The sequence below is a fragment of the Lepidochelys olivacea genome, assembly GCF_965140295.1.
Source record: "Lepidochelys olivacea isolate rLepOli2 genome assembly, chromosome: 4".
Taxonomy (NCBI): domain Eukaryota; kingdom Metazoa; phylum Chordata; order Testudines; family Cheloniidae; genus Lepidochelys; species Lepidochelys olivacea.
Window position 1 is genome coordinate 98,148,810 of NC_140414.1, and position 16,019 is coordinate 98,164,828.

General features: G+C 41.7%; 1 protein-coding gene across 1 annotated transcript in view; it reads left to right on the forward strand.

The window, feature by feature from the left end:
- FRYL (FRY like transcription coactivator) overlaps positions 1 to 16,019 on the forward strand; it is a 416,688-nt gene that overhangs the window by 21,972 nt on the left and 378,697 nt on the right. Inside the window, exon 2 of the mRNA XM_084625954.1 lies at positions 2,499 to 2,712. The gene's annotated coding sequence lies outside the window, so the exon portion shown is untranslated. The remainder of the gene's footprint in view (positions 1 to 2,498; positions 2,713 to 16,019) is intronic.

Here is a 16,019-nt window from a genome sequence, read left to right on the forward strand (position 1 = left end):
GAGTCACTTTTATTTAACCATTGAATCAGTGTTCACAACTAAACTGGCTCTGGATTGTTGCCTGCATTTTCTTGATGCAGTCTTTAAAAGCCTGTATTTTACTTCTTTCCCTTCCCTGTGCTCTCATTTTGCACCCTCCCAGAAACTGTGTAACGGACTGTAGTTTGTCCATGGAACTGTCAGCATCACAAGCACAATTCTTAACACTTGAGTGAAATTAGTATCTATTATTGCAGGAAGGCTTTCACAATAGGACAAGTCTTGTAAAATGCTCTGAAAAAAGTCAATATTAGGTTTAATCTTATTTCCTCCACTAAGTTGTTCAACATTAGGGGCTCCCAACCAAGAGTACCTCCTCTCTGACTCTTACTAACTTTGTTCTGGATGTAGTCCAGGAGAAGTACATCTGTCTTGATAGGATATTTTGATTATGCTGTACAGAAGAAACTCACAAATAGTGGGAACTTAGGGCTTGTCCACGTAAAAAGATGACCTGCATGAGAAGCCACCTAGGGTGACCAGATATCCAAATTTTATAGGGACAGTTCCTATATTTGGGGCTTTATCTTATATAGGTGCCTATCCCTCTCCACCCCCCCCATCTAGATTTTTCACACTTGTTAGCTGAGCACCTTAGAGCCACTGAACTTGTGAATTTAAACTATTGTAAACCCCTTTGCGGACCTCTTATTTCTATTTTATGTGTGTGCGGGGGGAGGGAGTGGGGTTTCCATATCAACTTAAACAAAACTGAAAAAAATCCACTCCCACGGTGGAGATAAGCGTCCACTCAGAGCTTTGCACCACTTTAACTTTGTCTTTTAAAAAACAAACCAACAATTTAAGTTAAACCAGTGCAGTTTTGCTATGTAGACAAGATGTAAGGATCTGTTCCGGCTGCCACTGGAGTAGAATTTTCCAGTTGTTTTCAGTGGCTTTAGGATCTGGTTCTGACTGGAAGGAAAACAGTGAAGCTAATTCTACATTAAGTGCTATCAAATGTACAAAATAAACTGAAAAATGGGGAAACTTATATTTTATCTGAAAGAGCAGTTACAATAACTTTAGGCACAATGTTAGTAGGTAAAAAGTGGACAGAAGTCAGATTTAAGACAGTGTCACTTTAATGTTTTATGAAGATGTTCAAAACTTTTTTTTAAAAAGAAATATGTACTAGTAACAACTTGACTTGTTTTGTTAAAGCATTACATTGTATCTTAGTTTATATAACTTGCTTCTAATGTTGCAAAACCTTAGCTTTCCTCTGGGCAGCCTGCTTCCAATCTTTTTGAAACCTAACTCTTCTGGGTGTAGTTGGCTCTTTCATTTTTAATTCTGTGCATCTTAACTAGATTTTTATCTTGTGCTCCTGGAAAATTCTAATTAGGAAGCAGAACCAATTTTGTGTGTGTATGTATATGTATATGTGTATATGTGTGTGTATATAATATATATATATATATATATATATATATATATATATATATATATATATATATATGTAGATCATGTGTCATTGGGAGTGTTTCCCCCCTGGCAAACTGGTTTCCCATTGTTTACCTCTAAGAGGAAACCAGTAAATGCTTGTTGCATCAGAACTCTGATAAAATGGTTCTTTCAGTATAGCTCTGTTTATATGTCTGGAGTCTTTTTTTTCATAGAATGAGCAAAAGAAATTCTGCTTATGAGAACTAAATGAACAGGAGATGTAGACTGCTGTTGCATGTTGAGACTTGAATTGTTGAAAGTAGTTAAAATTGCTTGATCTGCCTCCAGGGGAAAATTAATAATTCTCCTAAATATTAAAGTGTTTGCTATATTTCGGTAGTATGTAAGGAGAACAAAAAAAGCAAACCCTGCAGGGTAGGCAAGTTACAACATGAGTGTAACTTACAAGCAAACTTCCACAGTAGGGGAATCTCTTGTTTAAGCTCATGATTTTTGTGGTGCCTCATTAAGGAGGCACAGCTGCAGTTAAAATGGTGAATTTGTCATTCTTATAAAGTGATTGGTTCCACAGAGACAGTATAAATATTTCTGAATGGAATTTCTCTCAATAGTGAGAGTTCATATACATGTGTTTGAAACAGAAAAAGTTATCAAGTTTAAATATATATAAAACTCAATAGGTAAACTCTCTTAATATAAAAAAGTATGTTTGCTTCATGTATGTACACATTTCCATAAAATATGAAACAGAATCTGACTCTGAGATCTGATCCTTTTAAGCAGTTGGGATCTGGAAAGATCAGTGTCTAATTTTCTGTTCTACAAAAGAGAATTTACTAACTAATTTCTGAATAAAGATTTCTAATTTTGAAATCTAAGATCTGTTTGTTTTATTGTGGCTTTTCATTTTTAAAAAGTTGTGTTTTTAAGGTGCTTTGTGAAAAATTCTGGATATTGTTGGCCACTTTCAGTGATTAACTGTCTCTTAATTGCAAACTGCTATGAGAATTGACTAAGCTATTTCCCCTCTCCCCCTTTTTTTCTTTCAGACATTTAAACTTAATTTCTTGGTACTGTACCTGGAGACCTTTTGTCCTTGTTCAGCTGCATACCAAGTGACTCATAGCTGTATACGTCTTTTTGTATCTACTTTCACATCCTCAAAGCACAAGTTGGACTCCTGGAAAGAAATGTCATGATGGATCCGTCTTAAGTGTGGTGCACTAACAATTTATATTGTTGATCAACAATGCCTTCCAAGTGGTAAGACCATATTCAAAAATTATCATATTACAGAACAAAAAATACTTTTAGATGGATTGTCTGAATACTTTTCCCTACTCATGTCCCTGCTACCTGTGCTATTGTACGTGTAACTTCATGCAAGAGCTTCAACTAATACTTCAGATATCGGCTGCTACTTACCTGGCATTAAGAAATTAGTGTAGATAAAACACTGAAAGGGACTGTCCCATCTCTTGTTACTTTTTTCATGTATGCAAGGGTACCAGTTTAAGTAAATCAGTGCAATCCTCTTGTGTAGACACCTGTTTTTGGAAGAGTGCCTTATACAAATTTTAGCTCAAGTTGATTCCTTACTGCTACTGATGTGTCACAAGGCATCCTTATTGTTACTAATAAGGCACTCTTAATCCAAAATATTTGTCTACAGAAGGGGGTTGCATTAATATAACTAAATCAGTGTCTAAACTAGTTCTAAATCATCCTTTTTGGATGTTGTGAGTCATTCATTTAATGACTCTGCAATACTGATAGGCTATGTTGCTTTTACTGGTGGCCTTTGAGAACAGGGTTGAGAAATGTTGTTGGACCACAATTAGGAAATCTAGCAGTTCTGTTGCCTCTGCTATAGTGTTTATCAACGGAAACAGGATTATTTTTTCAGTGCTGGTCCCTATGTGTATTCCACGCATTGGATATGCATGTGCACCACACTCATGAGTCTGGAATTTTCTTAGCAAGCAGTCTCCGTTGGTTGTGCATGTGCCATATATCTCTTTGTGCTCTAAACTGAGGTTATAAAGGAGGATGCAGATTGATGCCCTTCCAGTTCCTTCTTATTACTGTATGGTCTCAGTTGGAATCTTTGGTGTCTTTGGCTCCTCTTCTACTATGTCACTTCTGTAAACATATTGTAAATAATTTTGGTTTTTAGTGTTTAGTATAATGTAAATAGGTCTATCTACCCCACCTCCAAGAAAGCTGGTATTCTGCCCAGGGTTTCTGGATTCAAAAACTGTTTCCTGCCCTCGCTGTTTTTCTGTGAGCGATGAACATCAATACTCCCTCTACTGCCTGGGTGAGGCTCACATCTCCCCCACAAGTTCTGTACCTGGCTGTCAGGAACTGAGATTTAGAAAATATCTGATGAAGACCATGAGACCCCAATCAGATGTGGGCTGCCCCTTTCCCCTACCCCCATCAGTCTCATCAAGCAGGCGGCACCCATTCAAGCATGAGCTTGGGAATAGAGGCTAAGATTTCTAAAAAGAGGCAGCTTCCTGTGAGAGTAAGGGGCACTCTCATAGTCATAGAGACAAACTGTTTTTGTCAGACTGCCCTGAAGAGGGGATCCTCCCTGATCCCGTCAAAGTCAGAAGAGCCTGCACAGATGGGCACAAAAGATTTAGGCCCAAGTAAATCTTCTTGGCAAGAGAAAGTGGCACGAAAGGGTATGGATTTGCTGGTTCTGCTACCAGTTTCAGTGTTTAAGGCAAAGGACAAATATCACTTCCACTGCTAGAGTGGACATGATGCTTGTAATGACACAGCCCCAGGTGGATCCAACTTCCACTGTGACCAGGGAAGCTCTGGATCCAATAGCTCCACCAATGGACTTTCTCCGCACCCAAAGGCAGTCAAACCTGTGTCTCCCCAGAGGACCCGTTTTTGCATTCCTCATCCTCTTTCAGCCCTTCTGTGAGGTCAGTCTCTATTCCAGGATGCTGCTGTTCTGGAGGAGGAAGAGGCAGCTATTTTGAGGATGCAGAGTTGTTCTTCCCTCCCACCTGCCAGGCTTGGTATGTGGCCATTGGTACCGTCAGTTTTGGTAGTAATCTAGGATCTCGCCTTTTTCTTCTGCTGAATCAGAAACTCCCCAAGAGTCTTTGCAATACCAGACAGAGCCCATCCTGGACCAAAAACCCTAGAAGATCAGGGTTTTGGCCTCTAGCCACATGTGATTGGCCAAGAGACAGGTGGTACCCTGTGCCATAGGGTCTTCTCCCTCTGATTGATCCCTTCTGCTGGTTCTACTGTGGGCCATGGATCCCTACCCTAGATACCCGGGTTCCATACATGAACCCTACTTACCATCGTTTGGCCAACGTCAGCTGGCCCAGTTGGAGTATTCAGAGGAAGAAGACAAACTGTATCTGATTGGTTCCAGTGGTGATTACATGAACTTCACTGGATGAGGTGGTTACTCCATCTTATCTGTCTCCACCTGATGACTTTGGCACTATAAGGATCACATGCACATGGTGGCATCCAAGCTGCATATTCAGTTTGAGGAAGTTCAGGAGCCTCAACACAGATTGCTGGACAGTTTTGCAGCCTTCCAGTCCCAGTCTGGTGGCTCTCCCTATCAATGAGGCCATCATAGACCCAGCAAAGACTGTGTGACATACTTCCGTTTCTTGTATTCTCACCCCAAAGATGGTTGAGAAGTGTTGTTTGAGAAGAGTTTTTATTCTTGGTAGAACAAGCAGCCACAGAAAAATCTCGGTAGCAACACCTAAAGTTACTTCTTTGGATGTTGCTGCCAAGTGACTGGATCTTTTGGAAAGAGAAGTCTTCTCTTCCCCCTCCCTCCAGTTCAGGATCGTAAACTATCAGGCCCTTCTGGCTAAATATTTTACCAATTATGCAAAGTTTTTTTTTTTAAGGACAAGCACCTGGAAGAGGATAGAGCCCTTTTCTAGGCCTCAATTGACGAGGGCAAATAGATGCCAGAATTTCCCTCAAGGCTGCTGCAGATGCTGCATCCAGATAAATGGTTATAGCCACTGTTGTGAGGAGAGACTCATGATTACAGTCCTCAAGTTTTCTAGAAAAGTGTCATGCCATCCAGGATCTGCCCTTTGATATGATCAATCTCTTCCATGAGAAGCCAGATAAATCTCTCCAAATCCTCAAAAGTAATTCTTTACTCTCCAGTCATCTATACCCCTTTCCCCACGAGAAGACATCACAGACAGGTATAGGATGAGACTGCCTCCTTAGCTGCCTGCCTTTTTATTATAAGTGTCCTCAGTAAACACCACATCAAAGTCAGAGTTTGTAGGCTCAGAAATGCAACTTCTGCAACATCCCCCCAAATCTCACTCTAACCCCCAGATAGGGAGTTCCTTTTGAGACTGTAAAGATCCATATCCTTTTATTGATGCCATATTATTCCCCTTCTCCAGGTTTTTGGTAGTCCTCTTACACAATTTGCCTGCAACTGGGGGGCCCTAACTACCAACAGATGGGTACTGGAAGTTACTTGTGGGGGCTATCCGATCTTGAGTTTCTGGCAACTCCAACTCCCAAACCACTTTCCGGGTTCCTTTTCAGTGACCACCCTCATGAGGAGATTTCCACCCCAGGAAGTGGATTCCCTTCACTTTTGCAGAGCCTTCCTAAAGGTTCCACCTCCCTATTAGGGGAAGGGATTCTACTCTTCTTACTACTTGATAGCCAAAAAGAATGGGGGATGGATTCTGATTTTTGACCCATGATGACTGAATATATGGATCTGAAAACAAATTCCTCATGATCTTTGGCACCAATAATTCCCTCCCTAGAGGAGGGCGTACAGTTCACTGCTCTTGACATGACAGATACATTCTTTCTCATAGACATTCACCTATCCCACATGAGGTTCCTCTTCAGTCAAGGCCATTACCAATTCACAGTCCTTCCGTTGGGACTAGCCACAGTACCCAGGGTCTTTACAGAGGTTTTTTTCAGTAGTGGCAGCTTGGAGGAGGAGAAATGGGAAGGCAGCGAATCCCAATCTTGATGATTGGCTTCTGGCAAGCAGCTCCTCTGATGGAGTCTAGCGGGCAACCTGATTCCTACTCCATCTGCTGCCTTCCCTAGGTGTTTGCATCAACTACGAGAAATGCACAGTGACCTGTTCATGAGGTCTACAAACTTCATAGGACTAACATTAGACTCAACCCACAGCAAGAGCGTATCTACCTTTGGAGGTTCCAGGGTGCTCTTATAAAACTATAAGGTGCCACAGGACACTGTGCCGCTTTTATAAACCAGGTCATTCTCAGACATGTGACTTCAGTTTGAACTTGTCTTTCCCTCCTTGGCCACGTAGTCTTATGCATATATGACGCCATTTGCCAGGCTCTATCTTTGTTGTCTGCAAGCCTGGTTTCTTTCTGTGGGCCCAGAATCAATGACAAGATGGCAAGTCTGTCCAAGGTCTTGGACACTTTTGTCTGGCTGACAAAGCTGGAGAAAGTTTGGGAGGGATCGCTTTCCTCACACCAACTTCCAATGCAACTATCATTATAGATGCCTCTCTCTTAGGTTGGGGCACTCATATAGGAGATCATACAGCACAAAGCATATGGATCCCTCAGGAGTCTCAAATTCATGTGTTTACTAGAACTCAGGGTGGTCCATCAAGCCTGCAGTGTCTTCCCTCCCACTCCTCTAATCCCAACATGTCTGAAATAATATCTGACAAGATGAAAGCTGTCTTCTATATAAGCAAGTAGAGGGGAACAAGAACCCTTCCTGTCTGTATGAAATCAGTCATCCTCTGGAGCTGGTGCATCAGCCATCACATAACTCTTTCAGCAGCATACTTACTTGGATGCAGAGCTCCCTAGTGGACAGTCTCTGCAGACATTTTTTTTTTGCAAACCACAAATGGGAAATTCACAATTTGGGTGAAGAGAACCAATAGGGCATGCCTCAGAGATGAACAAGAAATTTCCACTATACTGCTTCAGAGCAGCTCTGGGCAGGGGCTTGATGGGAGATGCCCTCCTCCTATCATGGCTGAGGTATGCTTTCCCGCCTATTTCATTAATAACACAGGTCCTAAGGAAAATCTATCTGGACAGAGCTCAAGTCATCCTTATTGCTCCCAGCTGGCTGAGACAGTTCTGGTTTACAGATATGCTGAAACTCTCAGCTCAACTGCCCATAAACATAATCCCATTTCTGGACCTTTTAACAAAACATAAGGGCACTTTAATGCATCCCAATCTGGAACCACTGCAGCTGAAAGCCTGGAATTTGGATGGGTATTGGATGAAGAATGCCCAAGTTCCAGAATTGTTCAATCCATCCTCAACCAAAGCAAGAAAGACACCCTCCTAGGAGTTCTTATTCAGCAAGATGGAGGCATTTCTCCTCTTGAGCTCCAGTTATCTCCAGAATTTGCTAGGATCCCTTCTATCCTGGAAATATTGGCTTACCCTTATGTCTTACGGTGTCTCTGTTCTCTGGTTCATTTAATAGCCATCAGTGCTTTTCAGCCTCCAGTGAATAACTGCACAATCTTCGCTCATCCTTTTACAACTAAACTTTTAAAAGGCCGCCTTAATCCTCTTCATCACCATTGGTGAAGATTGTGCCCCAGTGGAAGCTCAATTTTGTTCTTTTGTCTCTGACCAGATCTCCCTTTGAACCTCTAGCCACATGATCTATGGCCCCATCTATCTATGAAAGTGGCTTTTCTAATCACTGTAACATCAGCCTGAAGAGGCAGTGAGTTGGGGGCACTTATGGCTGACTCTCCATATACTATCTTCCATAAAGAAAAGGTCTTGCTATGCCCCCACCCAAGATTCATCCCTAAAGTAGTTTGTGTTTCATATGAGTCAAACCATCCACTTGGTGAAATTTTTCCCTAAACCTCATGCCTCAGCTGAAGAGAGGAGAATTCATTCTCTGGATGTTTAAAGGGAACTGGCCTCTTTTCTACAAAGAACAGAATTTGTTAGAAAGACACCTCCATATATTTGTTTCTATAGCAGTGAGATTAAGGGGTCAAGCCATATCTGTGCAGACTTCGAAAATGAGTATCTGGTTGTATTATCCTTTGCTGTCGCCTAGGTCCCATCTGTGTGCCCCTCTCTCCCCCCCTGCCCTACTTGCTGGAGCGAGTGAGAGCTCATTCTACGAGAGCACAAGCAACCTTTGGTACATCTCTGAGACATGTACCTCTACTAGAAATTTGTAGGGCAGCTACTTGGAGCTCCATGCACACCTTCACAAGACATTACGCCTTGGTTCAATCTTCTACTGCAGATACAGCTGTGGAGACAGCAGTATTACAGTCAGCTATCACTTCTGCGTCCTCACACATACCTCCTGTTTTGACCACTGTTTGGTAAACTCCCATATGTGGAACACACTTTGGAACCATCGCTCTAAAAAGAAGTGGAGGTTACTTACCTGTCACTGGAGGCTCTTTGAGATGTGTGGTCCATATCCATATTCAGCTACCCACCCTCTGTCCCTTGTGCTGCGTATCAACTGGATTTGTGGTAAGAATAGGAACTCGAGAGGTGTCAATCCACACTGCCCTTTATCTCCTCGGTTTGGAGCATGAATAGAGTTACGGCACATATGCAGACCAATGGACACTGCTTTCTTAAAAAAACAAACAAACTTGACTCATACGCATGCTGCACATGCGTATCTCATTTGTGGAATACGGATAGGAACCACACGCCTCCAAAGACCATCCAGTTATAGGTGAATAACCTACACTTTCTGTCTTCAGTGACTTAAACATCCTATGATGTCAGAAAATCGTGCTTAGAGCTGGATCCCATTGCCTACTCTGTTACTTCAGTACATTATATTGCAGTGCAATTTTTGTTTTTTAAACAGGAGAAGTATACAACCATATGGAATTCATTCTAATCTGTATTATTGGTACTGATAGTAAATAATGCCTCAGTGTACTTTACTCCCAAAACTTGCTTTGGACACTGGTCTACATTCCTCGTCTGGTGATGAAGTTTTGACCCTTGTATCTTCCCTCTCAGACCTGCTACCTGCTGGATAACTGACTCATTTTCAGAGTAGTGATTTCAGAGGTACAAAATATGATGGTAGAACTTGCTACCTCTTGTCTAGAATCATAGAAATGTAGGACTAGAAAGGACCTTGATAGGTCATCTAGTTCAGTCCTATGTATTGGGGGAGAACTATATATTGTCTAGATTCTAGACCATCCCTGACAGGTGTTCGTCTTACCTGTTCTTAAAAACTTCCAATGACTGAGATTCTACAACCTCCCTAGGTAACTTATTCCAGTATTTAATTACCCTTCCAGTTTGGAAGGCTCCTCCCCCCCCCCCCCCCCCGCCCGCAATGTCTAACCTCTTGTCTTGTTCTCAGTGGATAAGGAGAACAATTTATCACCCTCCTCTTTCTAGCAACCTTTTATGTACTTGCAGACTGTTATCAAATCCCCTTCCAGTCATATATTCTCTAGACTAAATAAACACATTTTTAACAGGATTGTATCCAAAAATTCTCTCAAGCATGGGTACCTCTGTTGTACTTCTCCTTTAGCACTTCTAGCATGGGAATGAAAGTTTCAGATCCCTTTCTTTTTGAAGCCACATAGATACCAAGATGATAAATGTCTGACATATCATAGCTGGGTAGAAACCTTCTCCAAACATATGCGCAAAGATCACTGTACAGAGCTAAGAAGCATGTTGCTTTAGTGGCTAAAGTTTAGTCTTTATTAAACTGCCAAATCTGAGATCTCTAACTTGTTTTGCTACTAATTGCACCAATGAAAGAAAATCATACAAATGAGTGGTAGAGTGGATTAGATAATGTAGTTCCCCATCAAAGGATTTGCTCAGAGTTAAGGATATCAGATTTTCTATAGTGTGACAGTGCTGCAACACTGTTGGCAACACAAGCAAATTCTGCAGGCAGTGAACTGGTGGAGCATCAAGTTTTCTGTTTTGAGCACTAAAACCATGTTTAAAAATAACTTTAGACACATGTATACAGGAACACTGGGGTGTACTGATTAAAAAAATATGCATGTTAATAAAAAGCAGAATAGGCTAGCTGTTGTATGAAATATTTAGGTAAGAAATAGATCTGACTTTAGATATTTATCTTTTCATAGGCAGCACGTCTATTTATCTGATTCTGTATATTCCTGAGGAGAGAGAACTGGTAACACACATTGTCTCAATGAAAAAAAAAAATCACTTAAAATGGCAACAGCAAAACATTTAGGTTAGTTCTCCTTTGGGTGATTGTGCACATATATATATTCCACTACAGATGTATGAGCTCCCAGTCCACTCTGGTCAGACACTTTTGCCAGTAGTACTACTAGGCAGCACAGGTGCCCATACTCTCCTTGTGCTCTCAGATGGGGGCATGAAAGGGGCGTGTCCTCCCCCTCACTCTCAGTTCCTTCTCACTGGTTGTGGCTAGAGTTGAAGCTCCCTGTAGCATTTGCTTCGGTTAGCCAGCATCTTTTAGCTTTGAGCATTTATAGTTGTTAGTTATGGTTTAGTAGTTACTTGGGAATTTTTCCATATTAAAATCCTCCAAGAGCTAAGCAGTGTGCTATGTGCAGGGCTGCTCTCGCCATCACAGATAGGAACAAGAGCTGCTTGATTTCTCATGGTAAGGGACAAATGCCCGACCTGTACCTCTTGCCCCACCAGGACTAGAAGACAGAGGGATTTTTGTCTTTAAGTTCACCTCAGGAAAGAGGTGATGTGTCCGGCATTGGAGCTGAGCCCCAACTGTGAGGCAAGGGACTTAGAAACAACAAGGAGCGCCCCTCTAACTGCTTTGATTCGAAGCACAAGTTTGTTGACAAATGTCGTGCTTCACTGTCAGCCTTGTCGATGCAGATATTCTGTGCTGACATGAGCATGAAGTATAGGTATTCTCCCTGGAAGTCTTATGGTAAGCCCTCTAGTACTATCAGTCTCATCTGAGATCGCACCATTGACTCTGGTTCATTCAGGGCCGTTCAGATTGGTGTCTTCACCTGTCCTTCCTCCTCCTTTCATCTGATTCAGTCTACCTCTGGACTGTTGGCATTGTTACACATACCTGTGGTGCCCCTTCTCCCACAGGGCTTCTTGTCAATAAAGGATCTTCTTTGCCTTTCTCTAATGGACTCTCCTTTGCTGCAACCAACACCAGTGTTCTCTGCTCCACTGATACATCTGGGCACTGTCGATGCACTCTGGCATCGGCGCTGTCAGTTCCATCTCAGAATTCTCTTTGACCTATTATTCTGGCACCAGTCACTTGCATGGGTTCCAATCACCCCAATCTTCTCTTTCCTTGAAGCCCAATGTGTCTTCTGTACCTAGAGCACCTACATCCCCACTGGGGACTGCTCCTTCCTATTTTGAAGAGACTTGTATTTCTTCTTCAGACTCTGAAAGGGATGAACTTGTTTCACCTTTGAGATCTTTTAGACCACCTTGTATGGCTTCTACAACTAGGAAACCTAAAGGCCAGAAATGGTTTTCCTATCGGGAAGCTCCATCATGGTGTCTCCTGCCATAGATTGCTCAGACTATGTTGCTTCCTCTGATTTTACTGATCTTGGGGTACTCTGAGAGACCCTGAATCTCCACCATGGTCACTCTCTAGGAGGAAGTCTCAATAGGAGGAAGTCTCATCCAGCGCAGGAAACCTCTGCTCAGGACCCTGGACCCCATGGAGGAGAGGAGAATTAATAGAAGAACCCTTGGATGTTCTCCATATTTCTTCATCTTCACCAGATGCTGACATCCTCCAGAGGATTTCAAAAATTTTCAGGATCTCATGAGGAGAGTAACTACTTCTCTAGAAGTGCAGGCAGAGCTTGTGCCAAAGAATCCCCACACCCTCCTTGATTATTTTACTGCCCCAAGAAGAGTTGCCATTTCTATCAATGAAGTCTTTCTGGAGCCAGCAAAAAATCTCTGGCAGACCTCTGCCTCTATACGTCCTATGGCCAAGAGAATGGATAGGTGAAATCGTGTTGCTCAATAAGATTAACCATTTTATTTTTAAATGCATCCTGTGCCTGATTCCTTAGTGGTCATAACCACTAATGAGTGGTCTCATCCATCCTGTCCTAAAGCCTGTTACAGGGATAAGGAATTAAAGAGGCTAGATTTATACAGCTGAAAGGCTTATTCCACCACTGCTCTCCTGACAACAATGTGAGAGTTGCCTCTTCTTTTTCCCCATCAGTTTAAATTCCATGAGCTTGGGGACAGAATGACAGACTTTAAAAATGCTTTCTGTTTCAGTGGAAGAAATCTGACATTGTGGGTTCTTCTACAAACATTATGACCCTCCCTCCTTTGGAAGTGCTGTTACAATGTGCAAAGACAGCTTGTGCTACTCCTCAATTCAGCCAGTCTACGTCAAAAGAAACTGTCAAGACAAACTGTACTGGCTGCCTCATGAAGGATTTTCATTCTTCCACAGTTCTCATGCTCCCAGTTTGCTGGTGGTGGTCGTAGCAGTATTGAGTTCAAAAACAGGCCAAGTTCACTGCATGTGACAAGGAAGCCATAAGGTGCATACTTTAGGCAGTAGGAGGTTTCTCTTCTGTATCACTAAGCATCAGTAACTCTAAGTCTGTAATGTCCAGGTATCAGTACCATCTATGGGAGAAAATGGCTATATTCGCTGTGGCCCTCACTGATGACCGAAGAAAGTTAACTAGGTTCTGATAGCAGAAGGACTGTTTAGTGGCCAAGCATAATCTGAGATTATCATTTGACTCCTCTGCTGTTGTACCATCAGCCATAACCTTGAGACAGCACACATGACTCAGATCATTTGGTCTTCTGCCAGAAACTAGGATGGAGGTGGTACCTTTCAAGGGTGATTATTTGTTTAGTGTGAGAAATGAAGAGGTCCTAGGGGGGAAAAATGTGACCACCAGGTGAACAGACAGATCCCTAGTGGTCTACCAACCCGCAAGAAGGCCTTGGGTGTCTGGTTTTAGACAGTATAGATAACAGTGCTTGTCCTCATCTTTGTATTTCTCACAGTGATGCCAGTGCCAGCATCACAACCTCATCTTGTGCAGCAACAATGGATGAAGAACTTTAAACCCATTATAAAGGGCAAACAAACACCTTCTTTGTTTTCTGCCTTAAACCTCAAGTTTTGATGGGTGGCTCAAGTGCTTCTGACCAACTTTGAATCCCTCCTTTTTTTGGAAACACTTTGCCCCTCATTCAGTACCTGAAGTAGCATCACCCCAGACAAATAGATTCTGGAAATTAGTTCAAAGGGGTTATTCTCTGCAATTTGAATCCTTCCATCTTTCCAACCTGCCCTCCATTCCTATTAAGGATCCTGCTCAGGAAAACCTACTGAAATCAGAGGTTTACTCACTCCTGGACGTGGAAGGGTATACAAGTGGTACCAAGGGAACTGGAGGTAAAAGTTTTTATTCCAGGTACTTTCTGATCCTGAAAATAGATGGAAGTCTCAGTTGCATATTTAAATGAAGGAAATCCATGGAATCAATGTGGACAATCTCTGAAAGAAAGAATTTACCTTACAGTAACTGTGGTTATTTGAGATGTATTTTCCACATGGGTTCCACTATCTGCCCTCCTTTCCTACTACTAGTCCTAATCCTCTGGGATTCTGTATTTGCAACGGATCTGTCTGACTGTTTGGGCCCACTCTGCGATCTGACTGGTTGGGCCCACTCTGCCTTTAATGCTCCCTGGTGGGGGCATAAGGACATCTAAGGCACAGACATGGCCCCAACAAACACTGCTGGCCAGAATAATTTAATTTTATGTGTGGCACATGCACCTCTGGTGGAATCCATGAGGACACTCTAAGAACCACAACTACAGTAAGATAAGTATCCATTCTTTTCACTGTATCTCAGGGCTATATCACAGGCTAATACAGATTCTAATTTATGTGGTGGATCCATCTTTTTGATACCTATACCTATAAATTGCCAGTGGCTTAGTTGTGGCTATTTGGTTGTTGGCTTTCTGGATTGCAAAAAACAGTGCATCGAACAAAAAATCTTAGTTGTGCTTGTCTCTCTCATATACAGAAGTTGTTTAGGTAATATCTTTTTTATTGGACCAATTAGAGACACAAGGCGGGTAAGGAAGACATTTTGAATTTTTAATGACAATACAGTATTGTTGGTTTGCTGAATCATGTAATCAGGATTCCAACAATATCTCATGCTTGTTGAATTGGAAGGATTTTATTACAACAAATTCCTTTGAACCAATTTTTTTTCTGCTGAAAAATTGCTTAGAACTCCATAGGACTTATACTAAGGTTGCCTGGATAACTTTTGAATTATTATAAAATTAAAATTTGAATGTATGAGTTCCGTGTACTCTTGACTTCGGGTTGCAGAGCTTACATTATCTGCCAACAATTTTACATGTGCTACTGGTGAAGACTGTAACTCTGTAAGCCAAATATCTGTAGTTAAAGAAAAAAAATATTGCTATTGCGTGTTCTCAATACATATATATTTCAAACCCCACCCTTATACATGCCATAATTTTGCAGTTTTATGTATAATTCTACTGAGAGTTAGTAATTTAATAACATGGTTGATGCAGTTAATGTGTACAGTCCTATAAATGGTATAACATGTTCCAGATAAGTAGCCTCGCCACATTTTACTTTTTCTAGAGCCTTGAACTTCATGCAGTCTCTTATACCTGTGCAAGGTGTGCACAAGAGGCTTCTTGTTCAGAATAGTAACATTTGTTTCTATATTCACTTAGCACAGGTATACATTTCTACAGAAGGTGCAAGTCAGTGGAGAGTTGAGCCCAAAGTCCCTAACCCAGGTATAATATTTTTAAAAGTTCTCTAAACTGGATTACCTGGTACTACACTGAACCACCCTGTAGTAGCCCTGCAGTTATAACTGGTCCTTGTCCCTTACTCCCCTGGTTGGTTGGGCACTGATTAAAGTGAGTTAGGGAAGGAGCAAGGTAAAAAAAGTTTGCTTTTGGGATTCAGATGAGAAGATATTCTGTGTAAACAAACAAATTAACTTCAAAATGTTCTTGCTTTGTAGGTGGGTTTTTTTCATACTTTTCATGTTTATATTGTACCTTTTTCACCTGAAGATCTTAACATAGTTGGAAAACTTTTTCATAATTATCATCCTCTTCCAGATGGGGAAAAACTGAGGTACAGAGAAATTACATGTCTTGCTGAGGCTGCCACAGGCCCTGTGGCAATCAGGAATAGAACTCAGTCTTTGTGTTTGATCAGCTTGAACAGTGGTTTTCAACCCATGGTCCATGGACCCCTAGCGGTCCATAGACTATGTCTAAGATTTCCAAAGAAGTCCACACCTCGATTCAAAATTTTTAGGGGTCTGCAAATGAAAAAAGGTTGAAAACCACCCTTCGCAGCAGGGCCCCAGAAGTAGAGATTTTGTCATGCATATTTTTGGTAAACGTCATGGCTAGGTCACGGGCTATGAATTTTTATTTGTTGCCCGTGACCTGTCTATGACTTTTACCAGAAATACCTATATCTAAATCTTAGCCTTGCCTATAATC